The following is a 21,047-nucleotide window of genomic DNA, read 5'->3' on the forward strand; positions in this document are numbered from 1 at the left end:
TGCTTTCGTTTAAATTGCATACTTATTATGCCAGGATGATTATTAGATAAACATGCATGTCAGCTTCTCAAAACCCTGATTTACATGTTTAGTCTACTGGTTGATCCGGTAGGATTATGCAGGATTACTTACTGAGCCGTGTAGCTCACATCTGTTTATGTTTCGTTTTCTTTCAGATCCTCACCAGTGATCGCCGTCAGATATGTTTTTATTTTGTTACAGAGCTTCGTATTTTTGGAGAAGCTTATATACTTCTGTACATTTGAATAGCATAGAAGTTCTGTATTTTTGGTTTCAAACTTGAAGGTTGTACTGCAAACTTTTAATATATATATAAGGATGAATCCTTTTTGGCTACCTGTTACCCCTGTATGAGGCTGCGTGCTACTGTGGGCGATAGTCGGCAATAGCACGGCCGTGTCACGGATCCGGATCCGGGGCGTGACATCTAGTGGTATCAGAGCCTTAGGTTAAACAATAGAATAACCATAAAATGCCTAAGGAAAAGGGTAGTTAAGAATGTCACCGTCATAGAAAATGTTATAATATGCTAGTTTATCATAACCTCACTTTAAAAATTTTTGACTGCTAGGTGATCATTAGGAAGATATGGATGACGACCGGAGACCACCCTCCCCGGAGCCCAGCGAGCGGTCAGTTTCCTCGGATACTCCACGGTCTGCAGCAGGTCAGGCAGGCCTAGCCGGAGTGTATCAGCTTATGGCGCAAGTGCTGCAACAGCAGCAGATGATGCAGTTGGCCGCTATGCCATCAGCAGACTCCTGCTATGAGAGGTTCCGCCGACTGAACCCCCCGACCTTTGAGGGTGGGTCTGACCCTATGGCGGCTGAAACATGGATCCGGGAGATAGAAAAGATGTTCCGAGCCCTCCACTTTCCTGATGAGGTGACAGTCCGGCTGGCGACCTCTATGCTGACAGGAAACGCCGAATACTGGTGACGGCCATGGAGACGGCTTATGCCGTTGACAGACTCACCTGGAGGGACTTTAAGAGGATGTTTTACAATCAATACTTTCCGGACTCAGTGCACCTGGCGAAGCAGAATGAGTTTTTGACACTAACCCAGACTGACCAGATGTCCGTTCTGGAGTACGCCAATAAATTTAACGAACTGGGACGATTTTGCCCCCAGTTCATGGAGGATGAGAGAAGTAAGGTGAACCGGTTTGAGCAGGGATTGAGGTACGGGATTCGGTCCCGAATATCCTCCCATTTATTCTCAAGCTACAAAGATGTACTGGACCGAGCCTTGAAGGTTGAGGCTGACCTGATACGGTCCGGGAGAGAGAGGAAGGACCTGAAGAGGACCCGGTCATCAGGAGCACCGAGTAGTGGGGCTGGAGGCAGCAAGGGGTCTGTGCCCAAGAAGAGACAGAGCAGAGGCTGCCCCACCTGTGGCGGAAACCACAGGGGTACCTGCATGAAGAAGACCGGAGCTTGTTATTCTTGCGGGCAGACAGGACACATCGCCCGCAACTGCCCTAGCCGAAAGAAGGACGAGCCCAGACATACTGCACCAGAGGACCAGAGATCGAGGGGTAACCCTCGGGTTTTCGCACTGACTCGACAGGATGCCAGTGCTAGCGATCAAGTGGTGACAGGTACACTTCTGGTCAACTTGGTTCCTGCCCTCATTCTATTTGATTCTGGTTCTACGCATTCTTTCGTGTCGGTTAGCTTTTCCAGACAATTACATAGCACATCTGAGAAATTAGTGGAACCATGGCATGTTGCTACACCCCTTCAGAAATCGCAATTGTTGACACTAAATATAAAGATTGCATAATTCAGATAGGGGAAAAAGAATTAGAGACAAATCTTTTACAGCTTGACATGCAAGACTTTGATATTATCTTGGGCATGGACTGGATGTCACAGTATCACGCCCACATTGATTGTTACCACAAGAGGGTGGTATTTCGGATACCTGGGGAGCAAGAATTTTTCTTTCAGGGCGATATACCCCTTCAAGATGCTCCTACACTACACTTTATTTCTGCCTTGAAAGCTGGAAAGGCTGTGAGAAAAGGGTGTATGGCCTATCTGGCCTGTGTAATGGATGCCCAGAAAGAGACCAAACTGGAAGATATTCCAGTAGTCAGAGAATATCCGGATGTCTTCCCGGAGGAATTACCAGGATTACCTCCAGACCGAGAGATCGAATTCACAATCGACCTCGCACCAGGAGAGGGGCCAGTCTCCAAGGCTCCTTACCGGATGGCCCCTGCTGAGTTAAGGGAATTGAAGGTACAACTACAAGAACTCCTGGATAAAAAGTTCATCCAGCCCAGTGCGTCGCCATGGGGAGCTCCTGTCCTATTTGTGAAAAAGAAAGACGGGAGTATGCGGCTATGCATCGATTACCGGGAATTGAACAAGATAACCATAAAGAACAAATATCCCCTACCTCGGATCGATGACATGTTTGATCAGCTGCAAGGCGCCCAAGTCTTCTCCAAGATAGATTTGAGGTCAGGCTACCATCAGCTGAAGATCAAATCTGAGGATGTGCCAAAAACTGCATTTCGAACCAGGTATGGGCATTATGAATTTCTGGTTATGCCTTTTGGACTGACCAATGCCCCGGCTGCATTTATGGACTTGATGAACAGAGTCTTTAAACAATATTTGGATCAGTTCGTGATAGTTTTTATCGATGACATTTTGATATACTCAAAGAGCCGGAAGGAACATGAAGACCATTTGAGGGTGGTGCTACAAATCCTTCGAGAGAAGAGGCTGTACGCCAAGCTGAACAAATGTGAGTTCTGGCTGGACAGTGTGGCGTTCCTCGGCCATATAATCTCCAAGGAAGGAGTGTCAGTGGACCCCAAGAAGATAGAAGCGGTAGTGGATTGGCCTCGTCCCACCAACGCCAAGGAAATAAGAAGCTTTTTGGGATTAGCCGGGTATTACCGGCGATTTGCGGAAGGGTTCTCCAAAATAGCTACCCCCTTGACCCAGTTGACTAAGAAACGGGCCAAGTTTATCTGGGACAGCAAGTGTGAGAGGAGCTTCCAGGAGCTTAAACAAAGGTTAGTTTCTGCCCCAATTTTGACATTACCGTCCTTAACTGGAGAATTTACCATCTACAGTGATGCTTCCAAGAACGGGCTAGGCTGTGTGCTGATGCAAGATGGCAAGGTGGTAGCCTATGCCTCGAGACAGCTGAAACCCTATGAACAGAACTACCCGACACATGACCTAGAGTTGGCCGCAGTAGTGTTCGCCTTGAAACTTTGGAGACATTATTTGTATGGCGAACACTGTGATGTGTACACCGACCACAAGAGCCTGAAGTATATATTCACCCAGAAGAAATTGAATATGAGGCAAAGAAGGTGGTTGGAACTCTTGAAGGATTATGACCTGAGTATTAAATACCACCCAGGAAAGGCCAACGTGGTGGTGGATGCCCTAAGCAGAAAGTCAGTTATAAGCTCCGCCGCTTTACTCGCCACTCAACCACAGATTCAGAAGGATCTTGATAAAATGCAGGTTGAGGTGGTTACCCAAACTACAAAAATTTTGCTGGCCGCCTTGAGTATACAACCAACCTTGATCGATAGAATAAAGGGTTGCCCAGCAGTCTGATGAGCACATTTGCCAGCTCAAGGATGAAGTGGAGAAAGGGTTGCGACTCGAACTCCAAATGCACCCAGATGGCACTCTAAGGTTTGGCCACCGACTGTGTGTACCGGCAATGTTGACCTAAAAAGAGAAATCATGGAAGAAGCCCACCAATCCCGTTTCTCTATTCATCCAGGCAGTACTAAAATGTACCGGGACCTTCGGGAACATTACTGGTGGAAGGGGATGAAGAGAGAAATAGCTGAGTTTGTGGCCCGATGCTTGACCTGTCAGCTAGTAAAAGCAGAGCACCAGAGGCCAGCAGGGTTGCTGGAACCAATAGAAATTCCTGAATGGAAGTGGGAGCACATCACGATGGATTTTGTTACAGGACTCCCCAAAACGGTGAGAAAGAATGATGCAGTGTGGGTGATTGTTGATCGCCTTACAAAATCAGCTCATTTTCTGCCATTCAGAATTGGTACTCCTTTAGACAAGCTGGCCCAATTATACATCGATGAGATTGTACGCCTGCACGGAGTACCAGTGAGTATCATTTCTGATCGTGATCCCCGATTCGTGTCCAGATTCTGGGAAGCTTTCAGAAGGCCATGGGTACCGGACTGAGGCTCAGTACAGCATACCACCCCCAGACTGACGGCCAGTCAGAGCGGACAATCCAAACTCTGGAAGACATGCTGAGGGCTTGCACTGTGGACCTAGGTGGAAACTGGGATAGTCACATACCACTGGTGGAAATTTTGCTTATAACAATAGCTACCATTCCAGTATCCAGATGGCCCCATACGAAGCTCTCTATGGGAGAAGATGCCGATCCTCCTTACACTGGGATGATGTCGGGGGAGCGGAAAATGCTAGGCCCCGAACTGGCCCAGCACACCAGAGACAAGGTACTACTAATTAAGCAAAGGCTTCAGGCTGCCCAGGATAGACAGAAAGATGGGCTGACAGAGGAAGAAGGGCCTTGGAATTTTTGGAGGGGAACTTTGTCTTCCTAAAAATTTCACCATCAAAGGGTATTACCGATTCGGAAGACACGGCAAATTAAGTCCTCGCTACATTGGCCCATTTGAGGTTCTTGCTAGAATAGGCAAAGTTGCCTACAAATTGGGCCCTACCTTCAGAGCTATCAGGCGTACACAACGTCTTTCACGTCTCTTTGTTATGGAGGTACGTTCCGGATCCCAGCCATGTGGTACCACATGAGCCTCTGCAATTAAATAAAGATTTAACCTATGAGGAGGCTTCCCTGCGCATCATAGACAGAAAAGAGCAAATTCTCCGAAGCGCCGCACCATTCCCTACGTTAAAGTCCAGTGGACCAACCACACTGAAAGGGAAGCTACCTGGGAATTGGAGGAAGAGATGCGACAACGCTACCCTCAGCTCTTCGAGAACCGAGGTATGTTTAATTTCGAGGACGAAATTTATTTAAGGGGGGAAGGATGTAATGTCCGGGCCCACAACCTACTAGGCCCAATAAGAAATAGGCCCAGTTAAGGGTTGGGCCCAAATTTCACTGTAGCCAGCATAATTATTATCAGGAATAAAAAAAAAAACGAAGGGATAAGACCGACAGGGAGAGGTTACCGCAACCCCTGCTGGCAGCCGATGCCGGCGCGCCGGAGACAAGGGGGGGCGGCGGCCAGTCCCGAAGTATGGAGGAAAGGAGAGGATGGGACCTCTCAGAGGGGGGTTTCATCCTCTAAACAAATATTTAAGCCTCTGCCGGCAACCCCAAATCACAGACCCCCCTAAACACCGAACGAGAGAAAGAGAGAGGGAGCCGAAGCCCTGGAGCCTAAGGCCAAGGAGCCCTGAAGCTCTGAAGAAGGGGGACTACCAGGGAGGAAGCACTGCCCGACTACACCCGACTAAAACCAGGTATGGGCTCCCTGTTAATTAAAATTATAAGCATGGAGAAACCCCTCTGTGGGGTGCTCTTCCCCTCTGTGTCAACAGTGACATAGAGGGGAGGAGGCCGGCACAGGAGAGGGAGAAAAACCCACAATCCCTGGGTCGGGCCGGACTCACAGGCCGCGACCATCCGGACCGAACCCAACCGGGTTCGGCCTGTTGACGAACCGGACACGCGGCCTCGGCCGCGGGTACCTTGGGGTTCGGGGGGGGGGCAACCCAGGCCGCCATATCTGGCCGGGACGACAACAGAGGCGGCCACAGGGCCGCCAGCCCTCGGCCGGACCACCACCTCTTCTCCGGCAAGGGGTGGTGGTGCCGGAAGAAAGGACCAAGGAAAAGAAAGAAAAAAATAATATAATAATAATAATATAAAATGAACTCACCGGACCTTAAGGCTTCATTCCCCTCCGGCCATGCCTTGCCGTGGACGGAGCGGGTGGGAGGCTCTTCGGTAAAGCCGGATCCCCGACCACCTCCGAGCCCTTCCCCCTCCGGATCACTTTGGAGGGAGGAAGGGCTGGCCTTCCCTTCCGCCGGTGCAACCGGGGGGAAACCCCCGCCTCGTCGGTGGATCGGGGGGAGCCTCGTCTCCCGGTTGCCTGCGGGAAGAAGAAGGGGAGGCAGACAGTGGGTTTCGGAGGGGGGGACAAAAGGGGTCGGAGGCTAGGGTCTCGGCGAAAACAAAGAAGAAAAAAAAAAGAGAAAGAGAGAGAGAGAAGGAGAGGGAGTGACCGAGAGGGAGAAAGGCCACAGATCTGGCCGGAGGAGAAGAAGGGGGGCCGGAGGAACCGGCCGGAGGCGTGGGTTTCGTGGAGACGAAGGAGAAAAGAGAGGAGAGAGAGGAGAGCGGGAGATGAAGAGGCGGAAGCCTCTGGAAGGGGGGAAGAAAACCTGATAACGGGTTCGCGGGTCGGATCCGAATCCGAACCCGCAAACCCGTTAAGCCCAAAGAAAAGAAAAAGAAAAAGAAAAGAAAAAGAAAAAGAAAAAGAAAAAGAAAAGAAAAAAAAGGGGAAAGGGTTTAGCCAAATTTGACTAAACCCGAGCCCAATCAAATTTGGGCTAAGTCTGGACAAGCCAGACTATAAATTTAACCAAAATTAAACCCAAATTAAACTTGGGATTAAGCCTAATGACCAATTAGAAGGCCAATTAAACCATATGGACCCAATCAAGGCTCCAATATGAACACATTAGACTTGGGCTAAATTCGGGTAGAATCCAAACAAGTAAAAGGAAATAATATGCTCATTATAATGTGATTTTAGGTGACTCAGGATCCGTCACCAGGACGTAAGAAACTTGGGAGAAAACGAATCACTGTAAGTAACCTGTCCTAATCCTGTTATGGATCATGTTATGTTATTAATGGTTTCTAAGCATTTATTTTAAGTATATATGTTTCATACATGATATGTTACAATGCATAAGTAACTTTAATGATCCCAGAAGCTATGGCTATGTATGCAACATGATGATACTGATATTATAATCCATGCATGTAAGTTTATAAAAGTCTTAGCTAGCCCAGAGGCACTATAATGGGCTCAAAGATGCTACTGAGAATGACTGAGCCGCCAGTGGCTGAATAGTAAACTGAGCTGCCCCGCCAGTGGCTGAATAGTAACTGAGCCTGCCCCGCCAGTGGCTGAATTGGAATTGGGTCTGCCCCGCAGTGGCTGAATAGTAACTGAGCTTGCCCCGCCAGTGGCTGAATAGTAACTGAGCTGGCCCCCACCAGTGGCCGAGTCTGACTTCGCAGTAGCATCCGAGAGTAAAAGGACCACGGCATGCCGGGGGGCACGGTTTCATATGCATATAATATGAAAATTTTGTGATTTGCACTACTGCTTCGTTTAAATTGCATACTTATTATGCCAGGATGATTATTAGATAAACATGCATGTCAGCTTCTCAAAACCCTGATTTACATATTTAGTCTACTGGTTGATCCGGTAGGATTATGCAGGATTACTTACTGAGCCCGTGTAGCTCACATCTGTTTATGTTCGTTTTCTTTCAGATCCTCACCAGTGATCGCCATCAGATATGTTTTTATTTTGTTACAGAGCTTCGTATTTTTGGAGAAGCTTATATACTTCTGTACATTTGAATAGCATAGAAGTTCTGTATTTTTTGGTTTTCAAACTTGAAGGTTGTACTGCCAAACTTTTAATATATATATAAGGATGAATCCTTTTTGGCTACCTGTTACCCCTGTATGAGGCTGCGTGCTACTGTGGGCGATAGTCGACAATAGCACGGCCGTGTCACGGATCCGGATCCGGGGCGTGACAATTAGTACTAACAATCAGAGTTTCTCCATAATTTAAAATTTTATTACTTAATATATAAGAAAATTTTCATCATTAAAACTTTTATTTATTATAATTTATTGTATTATTATACTGTATTTCAAAAATAGTTAAAAAAAAAATCGTATCTCGCGTATGAGTGAAATCAATGCTTCGCCCCCAGGCCCCAGCGACTTATGCTGCGGGTAAGCTCACCGGCGGAGGACCCGACCTGGAGTCCTTCCGCTTCCACACCGTCCTTTCGCCTCGCCGCGGTGAGAGTCGGAGGATACACCGAGTGTGTGGGAGAAGAGAGAGATGGGGTTCGTTCTCCGAGCTCTCCGGCGCTCCAAACCCTTGCTCCAATCCCACATCTCTCGCTCTAGGTTTCCATCTCCCCCAAACCCTACCCCCATCCGATGGATCTCCTCCACCCCCGATCTCCAGAAGCCCGAGTCCTCCGCCGCCGCCGCGGTGGAGGAGCCCCCGGCGCCGCGGACACCCGTCGGCGGTGCTCGGATCCACTTTTCCAACCCCGACGACGCCATCGAGGTCTTCGTGGATGGGTACCCGGTCAAGGTCCCCAAGGGCATGACCGTCCTCCAGGCCTGCGAGGTCGCCGGGGTCGACATTCCCCGCTTCTGCTACCACAGCCGTCTGGCGATCGCCGGCAACTGCCGCATGTGCCTCGTCGAGGTCGAGAAGTCCCCCAAGCCCGTCGCCTCCTGTGCTATGCCGGCCCTTCCAGGTCTACAAAGATCTCATTTTTCTTGGTCATTCGATCTAAATCTTTCTTTCGAGTTGAAATCGTTTATAGTTTTGGACGGCAGGGATGAAGATCAAGACGAACACGCCGGTGGCCAAGAAGGCGAGGGAAGGGGTGATGGAGTTCCTGCTGGCGAACCATCCACTGGATTGCCCGATCTGTGATCAGGGAGGGGAGTGCGACCTTCAGGACCAGTCGATGGCCTTTGGATCCGACCGTGGTCGGTTCACGGAGATGAAGAGGTCGGTTGTTGATAAGAACTTGGGCCCCTTGGTAAAGACGGTGATGACTCGATGCATCCAGTGCACAAGGTACTACATTTTCTCATTGTTCCTTGAGATGGTCTGACCTTGACTTGTAAATTTTGGCACACATAGACTGCTGACTTGATAATTGAGGCCGGAATGATTTATGGATTATCAAAAGTCTAATTTTCACAGGTGTTACTAGTTTAAGGTTATCCTTTTGGTGGCAGCTTTTGATGTTTTTCTCCTCAGTTTTGAATTGGAAATGGTATACATTGCCTACGACATGCGATGAAAAATATCCAAGAAACTGAATGTAAGAAAGTGAAAATTATATGATTAAGTTACTGGGATGAATGGAGTATGACCTCCCTCAAAATGTGAAATGTCACTCCAGGGTGCTCATCTTGACCCTTTTAAGGAAGACATGATGTTGGAGGGACCTCATATTAAGTTGAGCAATCATATAACAAGGCTAGGTCATCATGAGACATTGAATCATCTAAATGTGGCCTTTTGTCTTTTGCCATCTTTAGACAATTTGGCATATATTCCTCATCACATGCAGTTTAACATTGTCTACCAGCAGGCTTCGCTTCACTCACATGCAGCAACGACTACCTTTTTTACATATTTATCATAACAATCATATTAGTCTAGCATACCCAATTACTACTTGGTCTTATTCGGAGTGTATAAAGCCACCTGCTGCTTATGAACAATTACATTTGAATGAAAAATTATTATTGGAAAAAGGCAGTAGTGGAAAAAGCCCTTATTAAACTTGATGTAATTTTGCAATAGTCATCTAATACGTACAACATTTTCATTGGTTTGTGCTTTTGGGTCTGGTATATGAGTTTGGCATTCTTATGTATAACCTTCTTTTGTTACCATTAGGAATTTAGGGATGCCCTTGAATTGAGCTGACCTAACCTTTCCCACAGCTTATTATGGTCTTATCATGCTCAATGCATGGTTTTCCATCAACACTAGATTAATGTTAGTCCAAAGCCTCAAAACACTGTTTTTCTTAAAGTCATGGAAACAATTTTAAAATCTATAAGTTGATTTTGTTTTTGGTAAATTTTATAACCTATATATGTAACTAATTTATATGAGTTATGGACTGATGCTTGGTACTTGACCTTGAACATTCAGCATGTTTCAAGGCTCAAGTTGAGCACACAAACTCAAACTCTGAGCTTAGCCCAGGGGTAAAATAAGCATCTTAGGTGAGCTGCACTAGTTTGTATAATTAGAACCCTAATCTTTAGATATGATACGATGCAAAATAAGCATGGGATTATTAGGTTGCTCTTCTATTTACTGGTGCTTGCTTGATATTTGTTAAGGTGAGTTTTGTACTTTTATTTGTTTATGGGCCCAATGCCACTATGTTTCATGATTTGCTCAATCTATTTAAAATATTTGGTCTTTGAAATATGATTATGCATTACATGTCGTTGCTGAAAGATGCAGAACCAAGCCTAAAACGTGCTAGATAAACCGTTGTCCTGCATTAGGTATAGCCCTATTCATTTAATTGCTTTCTTGCATTTGGACATGTTCTGAACGCTTAAACATGATTCTCAACCTATCTTAGAAGATTTAGCATTCCTAGGTTATATCAAAGACATTACAATTTCTTGAAACAGTATACTATTGGCATGTGCTTACACATTTGATAAGAAATCCGAGCAACAAACTAACAAAAGCTAGCTTATGTCATATAAAATGAAAGAAAAGCATTATAACACAAGTAGAAGAGGTTGAAGGAATTTATAGGAGGGAAAGGAAGATGGGAAAACCTAATCTATTCTCTTTTTTGGCTGAAGAATCAGGGCCAGAAAGGTTTGACTGGTAGATTTGGGGGCTCCTCAACTTATAGCACAATGGAGATGCGGTGCCTCCACCGTTGCCTTGTTATTGATCGGTTTGCACTGCTTGAGCAGGGTTCAAGAAGAGGGGGTGGTAGTGGTTGTTGAGGGGTGAGGTTGGAGGTTGTACATGCTGGGCAGAGGTCTAGGTGCAGGACTCTGAGAATGGTTAAGTTGCTGGGGTTTAGGTCGAAGTTGACGTCGAGATAGAGTTTGGGTAGCCGGAATATGATCATGTTGGTCGGGACTGAGGGTGGATGAAGTCGGGGTAGGAGAATGGGGAAATTAGAGATGAGAAGGGAAAGGTGGATGGACATATTGGTAAATGGGTCGATGACATATTGGTAAATGGGTAGAGGTAAGGTTGAAGATATTTTAATAGTATAGGGTATTGGTTCTGGTTGAACTGCTATTGAACCATGGTTGAAATGCTAACCATAATTTGCATTCTAAAAGTAGTTTGGTCTAGGTTATTGGGTTTTGGACACTGATTGAGAATTGAAATAGTGATACTCTATGGTGTCATTTGGCATCAACTTCCATTTTTTGTATTTTCAAAATTAGAAAAAAAAAATTGGTTGCGTTTTTTCTGATGTTAAAATATAATTATGTTTGATATAGTTAATTATCTTTAAAAAACAACCATGTGCGATAAAAGGCAGTGACAATGGTAGCAGTGGTGGAGGCAGTAAAGGTGGAGATGGCGATGATGGCAGTGGTGGTGTGGTAGAAATGACATTGGTGGTGGATGGTGGGCGGACAATGATGTGGCAGAGGCGACGATGATGGTGGCCATGGTGCAGAGGAGATAGCGATGACGGTAGGTTGTGATATGGCAGCGGCGATGCTAGCAATATGGGCCTGGTGGCAACAATGGCAGCGGGTGGGTGTGATGGTGGCGACAATGATGGTGGCAAATGGTTATGGCAGTGGCAGCGGCAGCAACGACGATAGCGATGGTGTAGTGATGGCAGCAACAACAGTTGGGAGGATGACAATGGCAGTAGTAGTGTTGGTGGCAGTAATGGCGATGACGGTGGTGGTATGGGTGGTGATATAAAAATGAGTTTCTTGTCTTTAAGAATTTTGAAAGCAAGGATTTCTTACTTTCATTTTTATAAATATAAAATAATTTTTTTTTAAAAAATAAAAATAGCAAAACAAAACGTCTGTTTTTGTCCTAGTTTCCATAATTTTACTTTTGAAAGTAGAAAACAAAAAATAAAAAACGAAGCCAAACATCCTTATATTTATATATTTTTTGATCATGCCTGATGCACATCAATATGGACCAGCTTTGACGCAATTTGCTATGTCATCGCCAAAACCTGTGGTATGGTACATATTATACAAATAGGTACTCATGGGAAGTTATTTTGATCAGGTTTGTGATCTGCTTCACATGCTGCTAGTAGATATTTTTCTTACCACCTCCGAAATTTTGAAATGAAAAATAAATAACTATTATGTTTACTGTTGTTAACAGTCTTAGTGCAGTTCACAATTCATACATTTCCAAGAGGCAAGCTTTAAAAAGGTGCTTGATTTCCTTCGACATTGGATGTATCAAGGAGAGGATATTTGCTAATGGTTATTAGCTGTGTCTACCTCATCTGATATTTCCTTCAAGGAAGTTCTACAACTCCTGATTGCCAATCCTCGATTTTCTTTTCCATGTGCTAGTCAGTGTGGCTTTTGAAGATTTAGCTGCACTAAATATCCATGTAGTTAGTTTTTATGATTGTATTTCAACAATTTATTGTTTCATGCATGAGAAGTAAGGCAGTTCTTTTCTTTTAGTAAATTTTATCTAAGTGTCTGATGGATGCACAGTTATTTTCTCTGTGCTTTTCAATTTTTTTTCTTTCTTCCACAATGTATATCTTTCTGACCGAAATATGTTTAGTCATAAACTGTACCCTGGGCTGATTTTTTATTTATTTTGATTTGTCAAGGACATTTTACTATTTTAAACACCAAGATATGTTACTTGTGAAGGGTTTGCTTTTTGTCACTACTTCCATTTTGAGACTCGGATGTGATAGCGAGTTTTTTTTTGATATAAAGAAATATTAACAAAAGTTTCGTTACCTATGGCAGGTGTGTGAGATTTGCTACTGAGATAGCTGGTGTTCAGGACCTTGGCATGCTAGGTCGTGGTAGTGGAGAGGAAATTGGGACATATGTAGAGAAACTTATGACAAGTGAACTCTCTGGAAATGTGATAGATATATGTCCAGTGGGAGCTCTCACTTCTAAACCCTTTGCTTTCAAAGCTAGAAACTGGGAGTTAAAGGGTACAGAGAGTATTGATGTCACAGATGCAGTTGGGTCAAACATAAGAATTGATAGTAGAGGTCCTGAAGTCATGCGCGCATCGTTCCACGTCTGAATGAGGTTTTTTTCCTTTGCCATCATTCTAATGGCAATATATGTTTTCTTGTCAGGGAATTGAGATATTTAGTTAGTCACTTTTTTGTATAATCATTTACGTGATCAATGCTTCTCTTTCCAGGGTGCAATTTCAAGTTGTAGAATTTTGCTGGTATCCAGGAAATGGTTGCGGTGCAAGCCTTTTCGATGACTGCCACATATTTCTAGAAACTTTCTAAGTAGAATAAGTATTAATTAGCTGAAATACTTTCAAAAAAAAAGATAGAATTTAGGTCCCCATGAGTTCCTTAAATAATCAGAAAGCCATCCAATAAAAATCTAATTTTTACCGAAATGATTATCTGGTTCTTGGGATTTAAATATGCATGCATGTTTTTTTAAGATGAATACATGGTTTATTTACCTAGAACATTCAAGCATTTCCCTTTGAGGGTTGAACTATAAGATAATAAAAATCTAAGTTTTATGCTTTGCATTGCATTTCTTACATCTATGTTCTCTTATATTTGTGTTGTTGCAGCTGCTGCCATGAAATTTATGGTTGCATCGTATTTTGGCACATGCTTAATTGTTGTGTAGTATGAAGCATAAGTATGCAGGGCTTGGCCTCTGAAAGAGTGTATGTCTTAGTTAGCTTCCATGCATGTGATTCATTATTGTTGCGATGTGACATCTTGACATCTCTTTGGGTTCATTGACATCATGTTGGTAGCCTGAAAATCATTGTTCCCCCACTAAACAATTTTTACAGCTTTGGTGGCTGCATTCCACATATTTATGCACTTACTGATGTTGTTAGCATTATCCTTATCCTGCCACCACCTACTGGCTGTAGCCTCCTGAACTAGTTTCCATAATCCAGCACTGAGTCTTGTTGATGCAACAGCCATAGAACTCTGCTGAGTGACATCACCACAATGCACCATCTTCAAGCTTGTTTTAAAAATATCTCTATTCAGGAGTCCGATAAAAGATTGGCTCACTTTGATTGCAATACCAGTTTACTGCCAGACAAGATTTATCCCAATAACATCTTTGGCTAGTTCTGGGGCTTGAGTTTTATAGCTGATCCATTTGACTGTTAGAGACTGTGTCAAGCTAGCCATGGCCTGATTAGTGTATATCTACATACATTTAGATTGATAACTTAAAGAACTATGAAGCATTAAGTTAGCAGTGTCAACAAGTTGAGCTGAGCAAAGTTTTGCCCAACTAGAGTTTTAGTTGAAATCCTAAGAGTTGTGATTTTCTTGCATCAACTCTTGAAGATTTTCCTTGATTCAAGTTCAACTTGGTTTGGATTATATTGGCTTTTGGCTGGGTGCAGCAATGTACATCTAAGATTTAGCGTACTTGGTCCCAATTCTGGATGAAATATGTTCTGAAGCCAATGAGCTGGTATTGTCATTTCCCAGGCCTTCCACCACCAATTTAGGGTCACCTGTAGAACGTTCCTTTTAGCTGAGAAGGATTGATAAAAGGTTTACCAAGACTACTGGTCAACTTGATAGCAATCCTGTAAGAATGGTTCCAATTTCTTGGCCAAGGCAACTTTGGACACAAGTGGCCTTTAGTTACGAGAAGTTGGAACAGTGTGGTAATGGATAGGTGTGGGTATAGGAAAGTAGATCTCTTAAAAAAATAATTAGAATGCGTAAACACTTAGGAAACAGGTCTGGAGATGAGCTTCCTGAGTGGATGTGATATCCTAAGTTGAAGTCTCTAGTTACCAAGGGCAGGCTTGTCTTAAAACCTAGAAAACCAATTGGCAGGCAGAGACCTGCATTATTGGAAGAGATTGCTTATGCAATCTGCGAGCAGCCCTCTAAATTTTCTTAAAGTTGGGGACTTTTTAGTTGAAGAGGGTTCTTGAAACATTAGCCTAGAGCCAGCTTGAGACATCAGTCTCCTCCATAATGTGATGCCATTGGATATAATCAATTTTATATTAGTTTCTAGGCATATGAAATGTCTAGGTTGTTACAAAATAAATACTAGGTTTTAACTCACTGGGTATGCATCTGTCATATCTAGATAAAATACAAATTGATGTGAGCCTATATTTTGCCTAGTCTATAAGCTGATTCAGGCTATTTTTAACCAAGCCTGATTTAAGCTTGTTTTTCAGGTTATGAGCCCAACATCTGAGTTCCAGTCTTGAGCTCACAATAAGCCAAGCTAACTTGATTCTTTGTTGTCCCCTATAGTTGATGGACGTACATAAAAATAATCCCGAAGAGAGAACTCAGAAGTAGCCTTTTGGTAGTTAGACCAACTGACTTTTTAAGTCAAATACCTTTTGTTCAATACCTTTAGTTCTTTCAGTCCAAGGAGAAGCTTGGGCTCACTAACAACTCAAAATAGATATGTCTTTCTTCATTTTTGCAACTTAACACAAGCTTACTATGTTTCAGATTTTGATTGCTAGTTGAGAATACTGCTTGCCTCATGTAAAAGCTGCCTTTTGGTTCTGCATTAACATGGCAAAAATATTGTATGTGCGCTTCACAGTGTGCGAGCACAATAGAAATATTCCTCAAGCGCAATGAGTATGGAAGGGTCTTGCAGGAAGTTGGCATTGGCATGACGCCGCCATCTGGTCATCATATGCAGTTTGGCATTTGTGTGTTGTTAAAACTTTATGCCTAAAGTTTGTTGAACCATGCGGACTGGCTGGTTCAGGGTGTACTGAACCGGACGCATCGGTGCTAAACGTTGTTCAGTCCATCAGAAACAGAGGGGGAGAAGAGGAGAGAGAGAAAAAGAGAGAGGGAAGGGGGGGAGAGGAGAGGATGGAGGAAGAGAGAGGGCTTGAAAGCCCTCATCTCGTTGGCCTAGGTCGCCCCTGTTTCGAAAGGAAACAGGAGAGGGGATCCATATTTGTTTTGTCATTTCTGAATTCTCTCCAATCCCCGACTCTCCCTATCTTGGTATGCCTCTAGAACGGCACAGCTACGAATTCATACCGTGTCGAACCAATCGCTGGCCGGTGATGCCCTTTGGTACTAGTTCGGCGAAACCCTGCAACTTTATATATATACAGGACACTGTTCTCTTAAATGAGGTTTTGATGCGAAACAGTTTATTTATTTGTTTTGAGATAAGTTTTTTTGAAGGAAACTCTGCCATAGTTATTTAAAAAGACATTCCTAAATCAGGGTAGCAACCCCCCCTTCCCCTCTTCCACCTTCTATGTGTTGAATGTGAAATTATTATGACCTCCTGTTCTCAAAGCTTATAATTTACCTAGTGTAGTAGTACATCTTCATCCCAAATGCTGGAACTCTTAAAACTAGGCAATCATAATGTTATTATTATCAGGTTTCTACGTTATACTTTATTTGGAAAAAAATATCTGACCGAAGGTGTTTATCAGTGAACCATATGTGGTTTTGCAGGATATTAATGAGGAATGGATATCTGACAAAACACGATTTTGTTATGATGGCCTCAAGAGGCAAAGATTAAATGACCTATGATTCGTGGCCTGATGACGATTTTAAGTCAGTTACTTGGCATGATGCCCTTGCGTGGTTGCTGAGGTTGCACATCAAGTTAAACCTGAGGAAATTGTTGGGATTGCTGGGTCAGCTTTCTGATGCTGAATCAATGATGGCACTGAAAGATTTCTTGAACAAAATGGGGTTCAGATAATATATTATGCGAAGGGAATGCTAAGTTCCTCAAGCAGACCTGCGCCCTGGTTATCTTCTGAACACAAATATTGCTGGTCTTGAAAAGGCAGATTGTTTCCTTTGGTTGGTTCTCAGGTTTGTACATTTGACTAAAGCTCTCTCTCTCTCTCTCTCTCTCTCCTCTCTCTCTCTCTCTCTCTCTCTCTCTGCGCGCTGGCGTTGCACCTTTCTTCATATTGTTACTGGTTGCCATTATAGTCTACCATACTTTTTCTTTTCATGAAACAATAAATTTTCAAGATGTGTTTTAGCTAAATGGACCCTGGACCATATATTAGAAGTCCTCTGCGGAAAATGAAATGGGGCCTCGATCCACATTATAGAGTTCCTTTTCTCTGCAGAAAAAAGAGAAAAGAAGTCAATAGAATATACTGAATTTATAATTGTTTATCGGATGCCTTTGTGTCCTTTTCAACTGTTCTTGCTTTCTAGGAGCATATGAGATGACAATTGTAGCCCTTATGTTAATAACTTTAAAAAATGTAATAATTAATGTAGCTTATATGTAGAAAGAGAGATCCTGACATTTCAAGATGTATTTATGCTTATCCTACTTTAATCAAAGCCAATTTAGATGATGCTAAATCTCTGGACCATATGTGGAAAAAATTCAGAGATTTACTTTTTGGTTTCAACATGTTCTTTCTGTGTAGCATGCTCATTTTAAAAAAATGTGCTAATAGAAAATTACAACTTAATTGGAAGCAGCTCACTGCTATGTGAACTTTTAACTGTCAAAGAGATCTACAAAATGAAAACGCAGTCTCTAACAGGTTGATAATTGATATTTTTAGTAGCAGTATATTGACTATTAAGAATTGAATCATGGTTGCTATGACCAGGTAAAAAATATATAGGAAGACTGGACCATGTGGTGTTTAATCTGTCCTTCTGCCAGTTCTATCTGATTTTACAATCAATTTTTGTGCTTAGTTGTGTAGAGCTAAAGATATAGCCGTATGCCATATCTTCACACAAGCATGTATTGTTAAAATTACTGATTTTAACAATGGTATCACCACACAATTGTTTTTTCAGAAATATACTGCTGAAAAATCAAAATTTTAGCACCATATTTTGTTGTATTTATCATATTGAGAGGACTTGCTACTTACGAGAGTGAGCATTGGTGCAGTGGTAAGGTTGGCTCAATTGGCGACCCAGGTGTCAGGTTTCGAAATATGAAACAGCCTCTTCGCACATGTGGGAGTAAGGTTGTATGCATCTGATCCTCCCCAGGTCCCACAATGGCGGGAGCCTTGTGCACTAGGCCACCCTGCTGAGAAGTCTTGTTGCTTATGTTGTGGTGTAAATACATCAGAGTAAATCATTGCTTATTCTGCAAGTAAAGCAAATTTTGTGTCACAACAAAAGAATACTTAGGAAAACCAGCTCACAGATAAAGTGATAAAAACAAGTTTTCATGTTGCAGCATAAACTTTGATTAGTTAGTTGCCACACAATAGATATTCTGGAAGCACCACCTATCATATTTCTCACCACATTTTATGCACGAACATCATAGATCCTGAAACTTTGTTCAACTTAAAGAAACAAATATGCCCTGAATAATGAGCCTGTAGATGGACAGCTAACATGAATTATGCAGGAATGGAGGACTATACCCCCCTAGCAATGATCTGTTTAACATAGTTGGATAATATATGGCACGCCAAATCTCCCTGAGAATAAAAACAGATCCTGATAGGTAAAATTGTGATTGCTTAGGTTCCATTTCTGATCAACAAATAAGACTCTGAAACTAAATTTGATCGAAACCTTGGACTACTTATCTGGGCTACTATCTATTTGTCCTTTCATTTACAATCAGTTTTAACCTTGGGTTTTTATGAAAAAATTGAAAGGAAGAATCACTAGAATTCTATATTGTTATTCACATAATAACAACTTCATGATCCATAAAGAGTTAACACCATGATTCATGGAAGAATTAAGTGCAATCATGCTATATACTACATGCATGAAAGAAATTTGAAGGGTTAAAAAAGTGTTATATTTGTGGATCAAGGCCACGTCCTGCAAACAGAATTCCATGTCAGAACATCTAGATTTGCATTTTATCCTTTTGCTCTTGAATTAAGAGGCATAGGTTTGCAAGAAAGGTGTGCTAGACACATCAGCCAACCGTCTACCAAATATGTCCACTTTGTATTAGTCGGACCCAAATATATTTGCTTCTCCCATTCTATTTATATCCATGCCCTTTTTTATACAGATGTCTAATTCATATATCTGATCCATAGCTGCTTTTTATACATTGCTGTTGTTCGTGAAATCTATTTTTCATTATCTTTCTATATTACCTTTTCTATCAGTGGCTATTTTTATATACTACCAATCAAGTAATCTAGGACCTTTAAAGCAATCACTTGAAAATACCATCCAAGCCCATAATAGCCTCTTAGCATTGACTTAGAATTGTATGCCACGCATGATTAATCAAGCTGGAATGTCTATTTTATGCTGTTTCTAATTTCTTTTGTTTCTATTTTTCTTTCTATTGTTCTTTCCCACTGAACTCTGTACTATGATGTCTATAGTTTTCATATTGTGTTGTGATTATTACCCTATTCTGTAACTCATAATCAGTGAAATGTAATATTTTTCATGGAAAAAATTAATTAACTTTTTTTTTTTTTTTTGTTTAAATGGCAGCCAAGAGTAGAAGCTCCCATGGTAAATGCTAGAATACAGAAGACAGTTCGAGCGACTCAAGCAAAGGTGGCATACATCGGTCCCCAGTCAGATTTCAATTACGACCACCAGCATCTGGGTACAGGCCCCCAAACCCTTCTTGAGATTGCTGAGGGCCGTCATCCTTTCTGCTCGACTCTCCTGTCTGCAAAGAACCCTGCCATTATTGTTGGGGCTGGATTGTTTGGACGGAAGGACAAAGATGCCATTTTTTCTGCTGTTGAGACCATAGCAAAGCTTGGTAAAGTCACGAGACCTGACAGGAATGGCCTCAGTGTCCTACTCCTCAATGCTGCTCAAGCCGCTGCTCTTGACCTTGGCCTTCTATCCAATCCCACCAGCAGCATACAGTCTGCAAAGTTCCTCTATCTTATGGGAGCTGATGATGTGAGCTTAGAAAAGCTTCCAGATGATGCATTTGTTGTTTATCAGGGGCACCATGGTGACAAAAGTGTTTATCGAGCCAATGTCATTTTCCCTTCTGTGGCATTCAGTGAGAAGGAAGCCACATATGAGAACACCGAAGGTTGCTCGCAGTTGACGGTCCCAGCAGTCCCCACGGTTGGTGATGCAAGGGATGATTGGAAGATCATTCGAGCACTTTCGGAGGTGGCTGGGGGTCCGGCTGCCTTATGATACCCTCGATGCTGTAAGGGCTCGCATAAGGAATGGTGGCCCCCAATCTACTGCATGTGGATGAGAGGGAGCAACCAACAGTTTCTGCAGCACTGGAAGCCAGAGTTCCACCCAACTGTTGAGCTTAGCTCCATTTGGTAACTGCTGTGGAGAACTTCTACATGACGGATTCAATAACTCGAGCTTCAAAGATTATGGCACAGTGCAGTTCAATGCTGTTGAAGAAGTGATGTTTTTGGAGTCACTGCCACTAGAGCTGCGCTTATGTTTCCAGACATCAGATGCTTACTTCAATTTATGTTAGTGAATTCTTATAAACCCGCACTTCCAGCTGCCTTACCCATTGGTGCTTATAAAAGCAGCCAAACTAAACTATTTTTTTTGTTTTTTTGCTTGTTTTGCAATGTAAGAAAGGCGGAGCCACTTAATAAGCAAAAGGCTATTTTTGAGGCATGATCCTCAGCAGTCAGAACCTGTGATTTATTGTGTTATTTTCTTTGTTGGCTTATCTTTCGTAAACATGGAAGAACTATAGCTCTTATATCTATGAATCTATTTCTTTGTAAAGAATTGCAGATTTTGAGCAAAGGACCTGATGTTGTTGAACTCAATTACATATATTATGGAATTTAGCATTTAGCCTGCGTTCGACACTGTCCTCACTCATCTGAGGTCTTGCTCTGTTTGCCTGCCTGGAGCCATGACCTGAGGGCTGTCGAAATTTAGGAGCTGAAGCCAGAACCGAGTGCTGGCTTGGCTCTTAATCTTGCAACCTTGGATGAGCTATAGAGACCGCTATTCTTGGAAGATGGGTCTGAAAAGTGTGATGCCTTGGCCCGTTTATCTTGGGCTGCCTCGACAACTATCTAGACTCTGCTATGTTTGGGTT

General features: G+C 42.9%; 1 pseudogene; it reads left to right on the forward strand.

The window, feature by feature from the left end:
• Positions 1-8,066: 8,066 nt before the first annotated feature.
• LOC120111192 lies at positions 8,067-20,728 on the forward strand (annotated as a pseudogene).
• Positions 20,729-21,047: the final 319 nt, after the last annotated feature.

Source organism: Phoenix dactylifera, chromosome 6 (assembly GCF_009389715.1).
Source record: "Phoenix dactylifera cultivar Barhee BC4 chromosome 6, palm_55x_up_171113_PBpolish2nd_filt_p, whole genome shotgun sequence".
Lineage (NCBI taxonomy): Eukaryota > Viridiplantae > Streptophyta > Magnoliopsida > Arecales > Arecaceae > Phoenix > Phoenix dactylifera.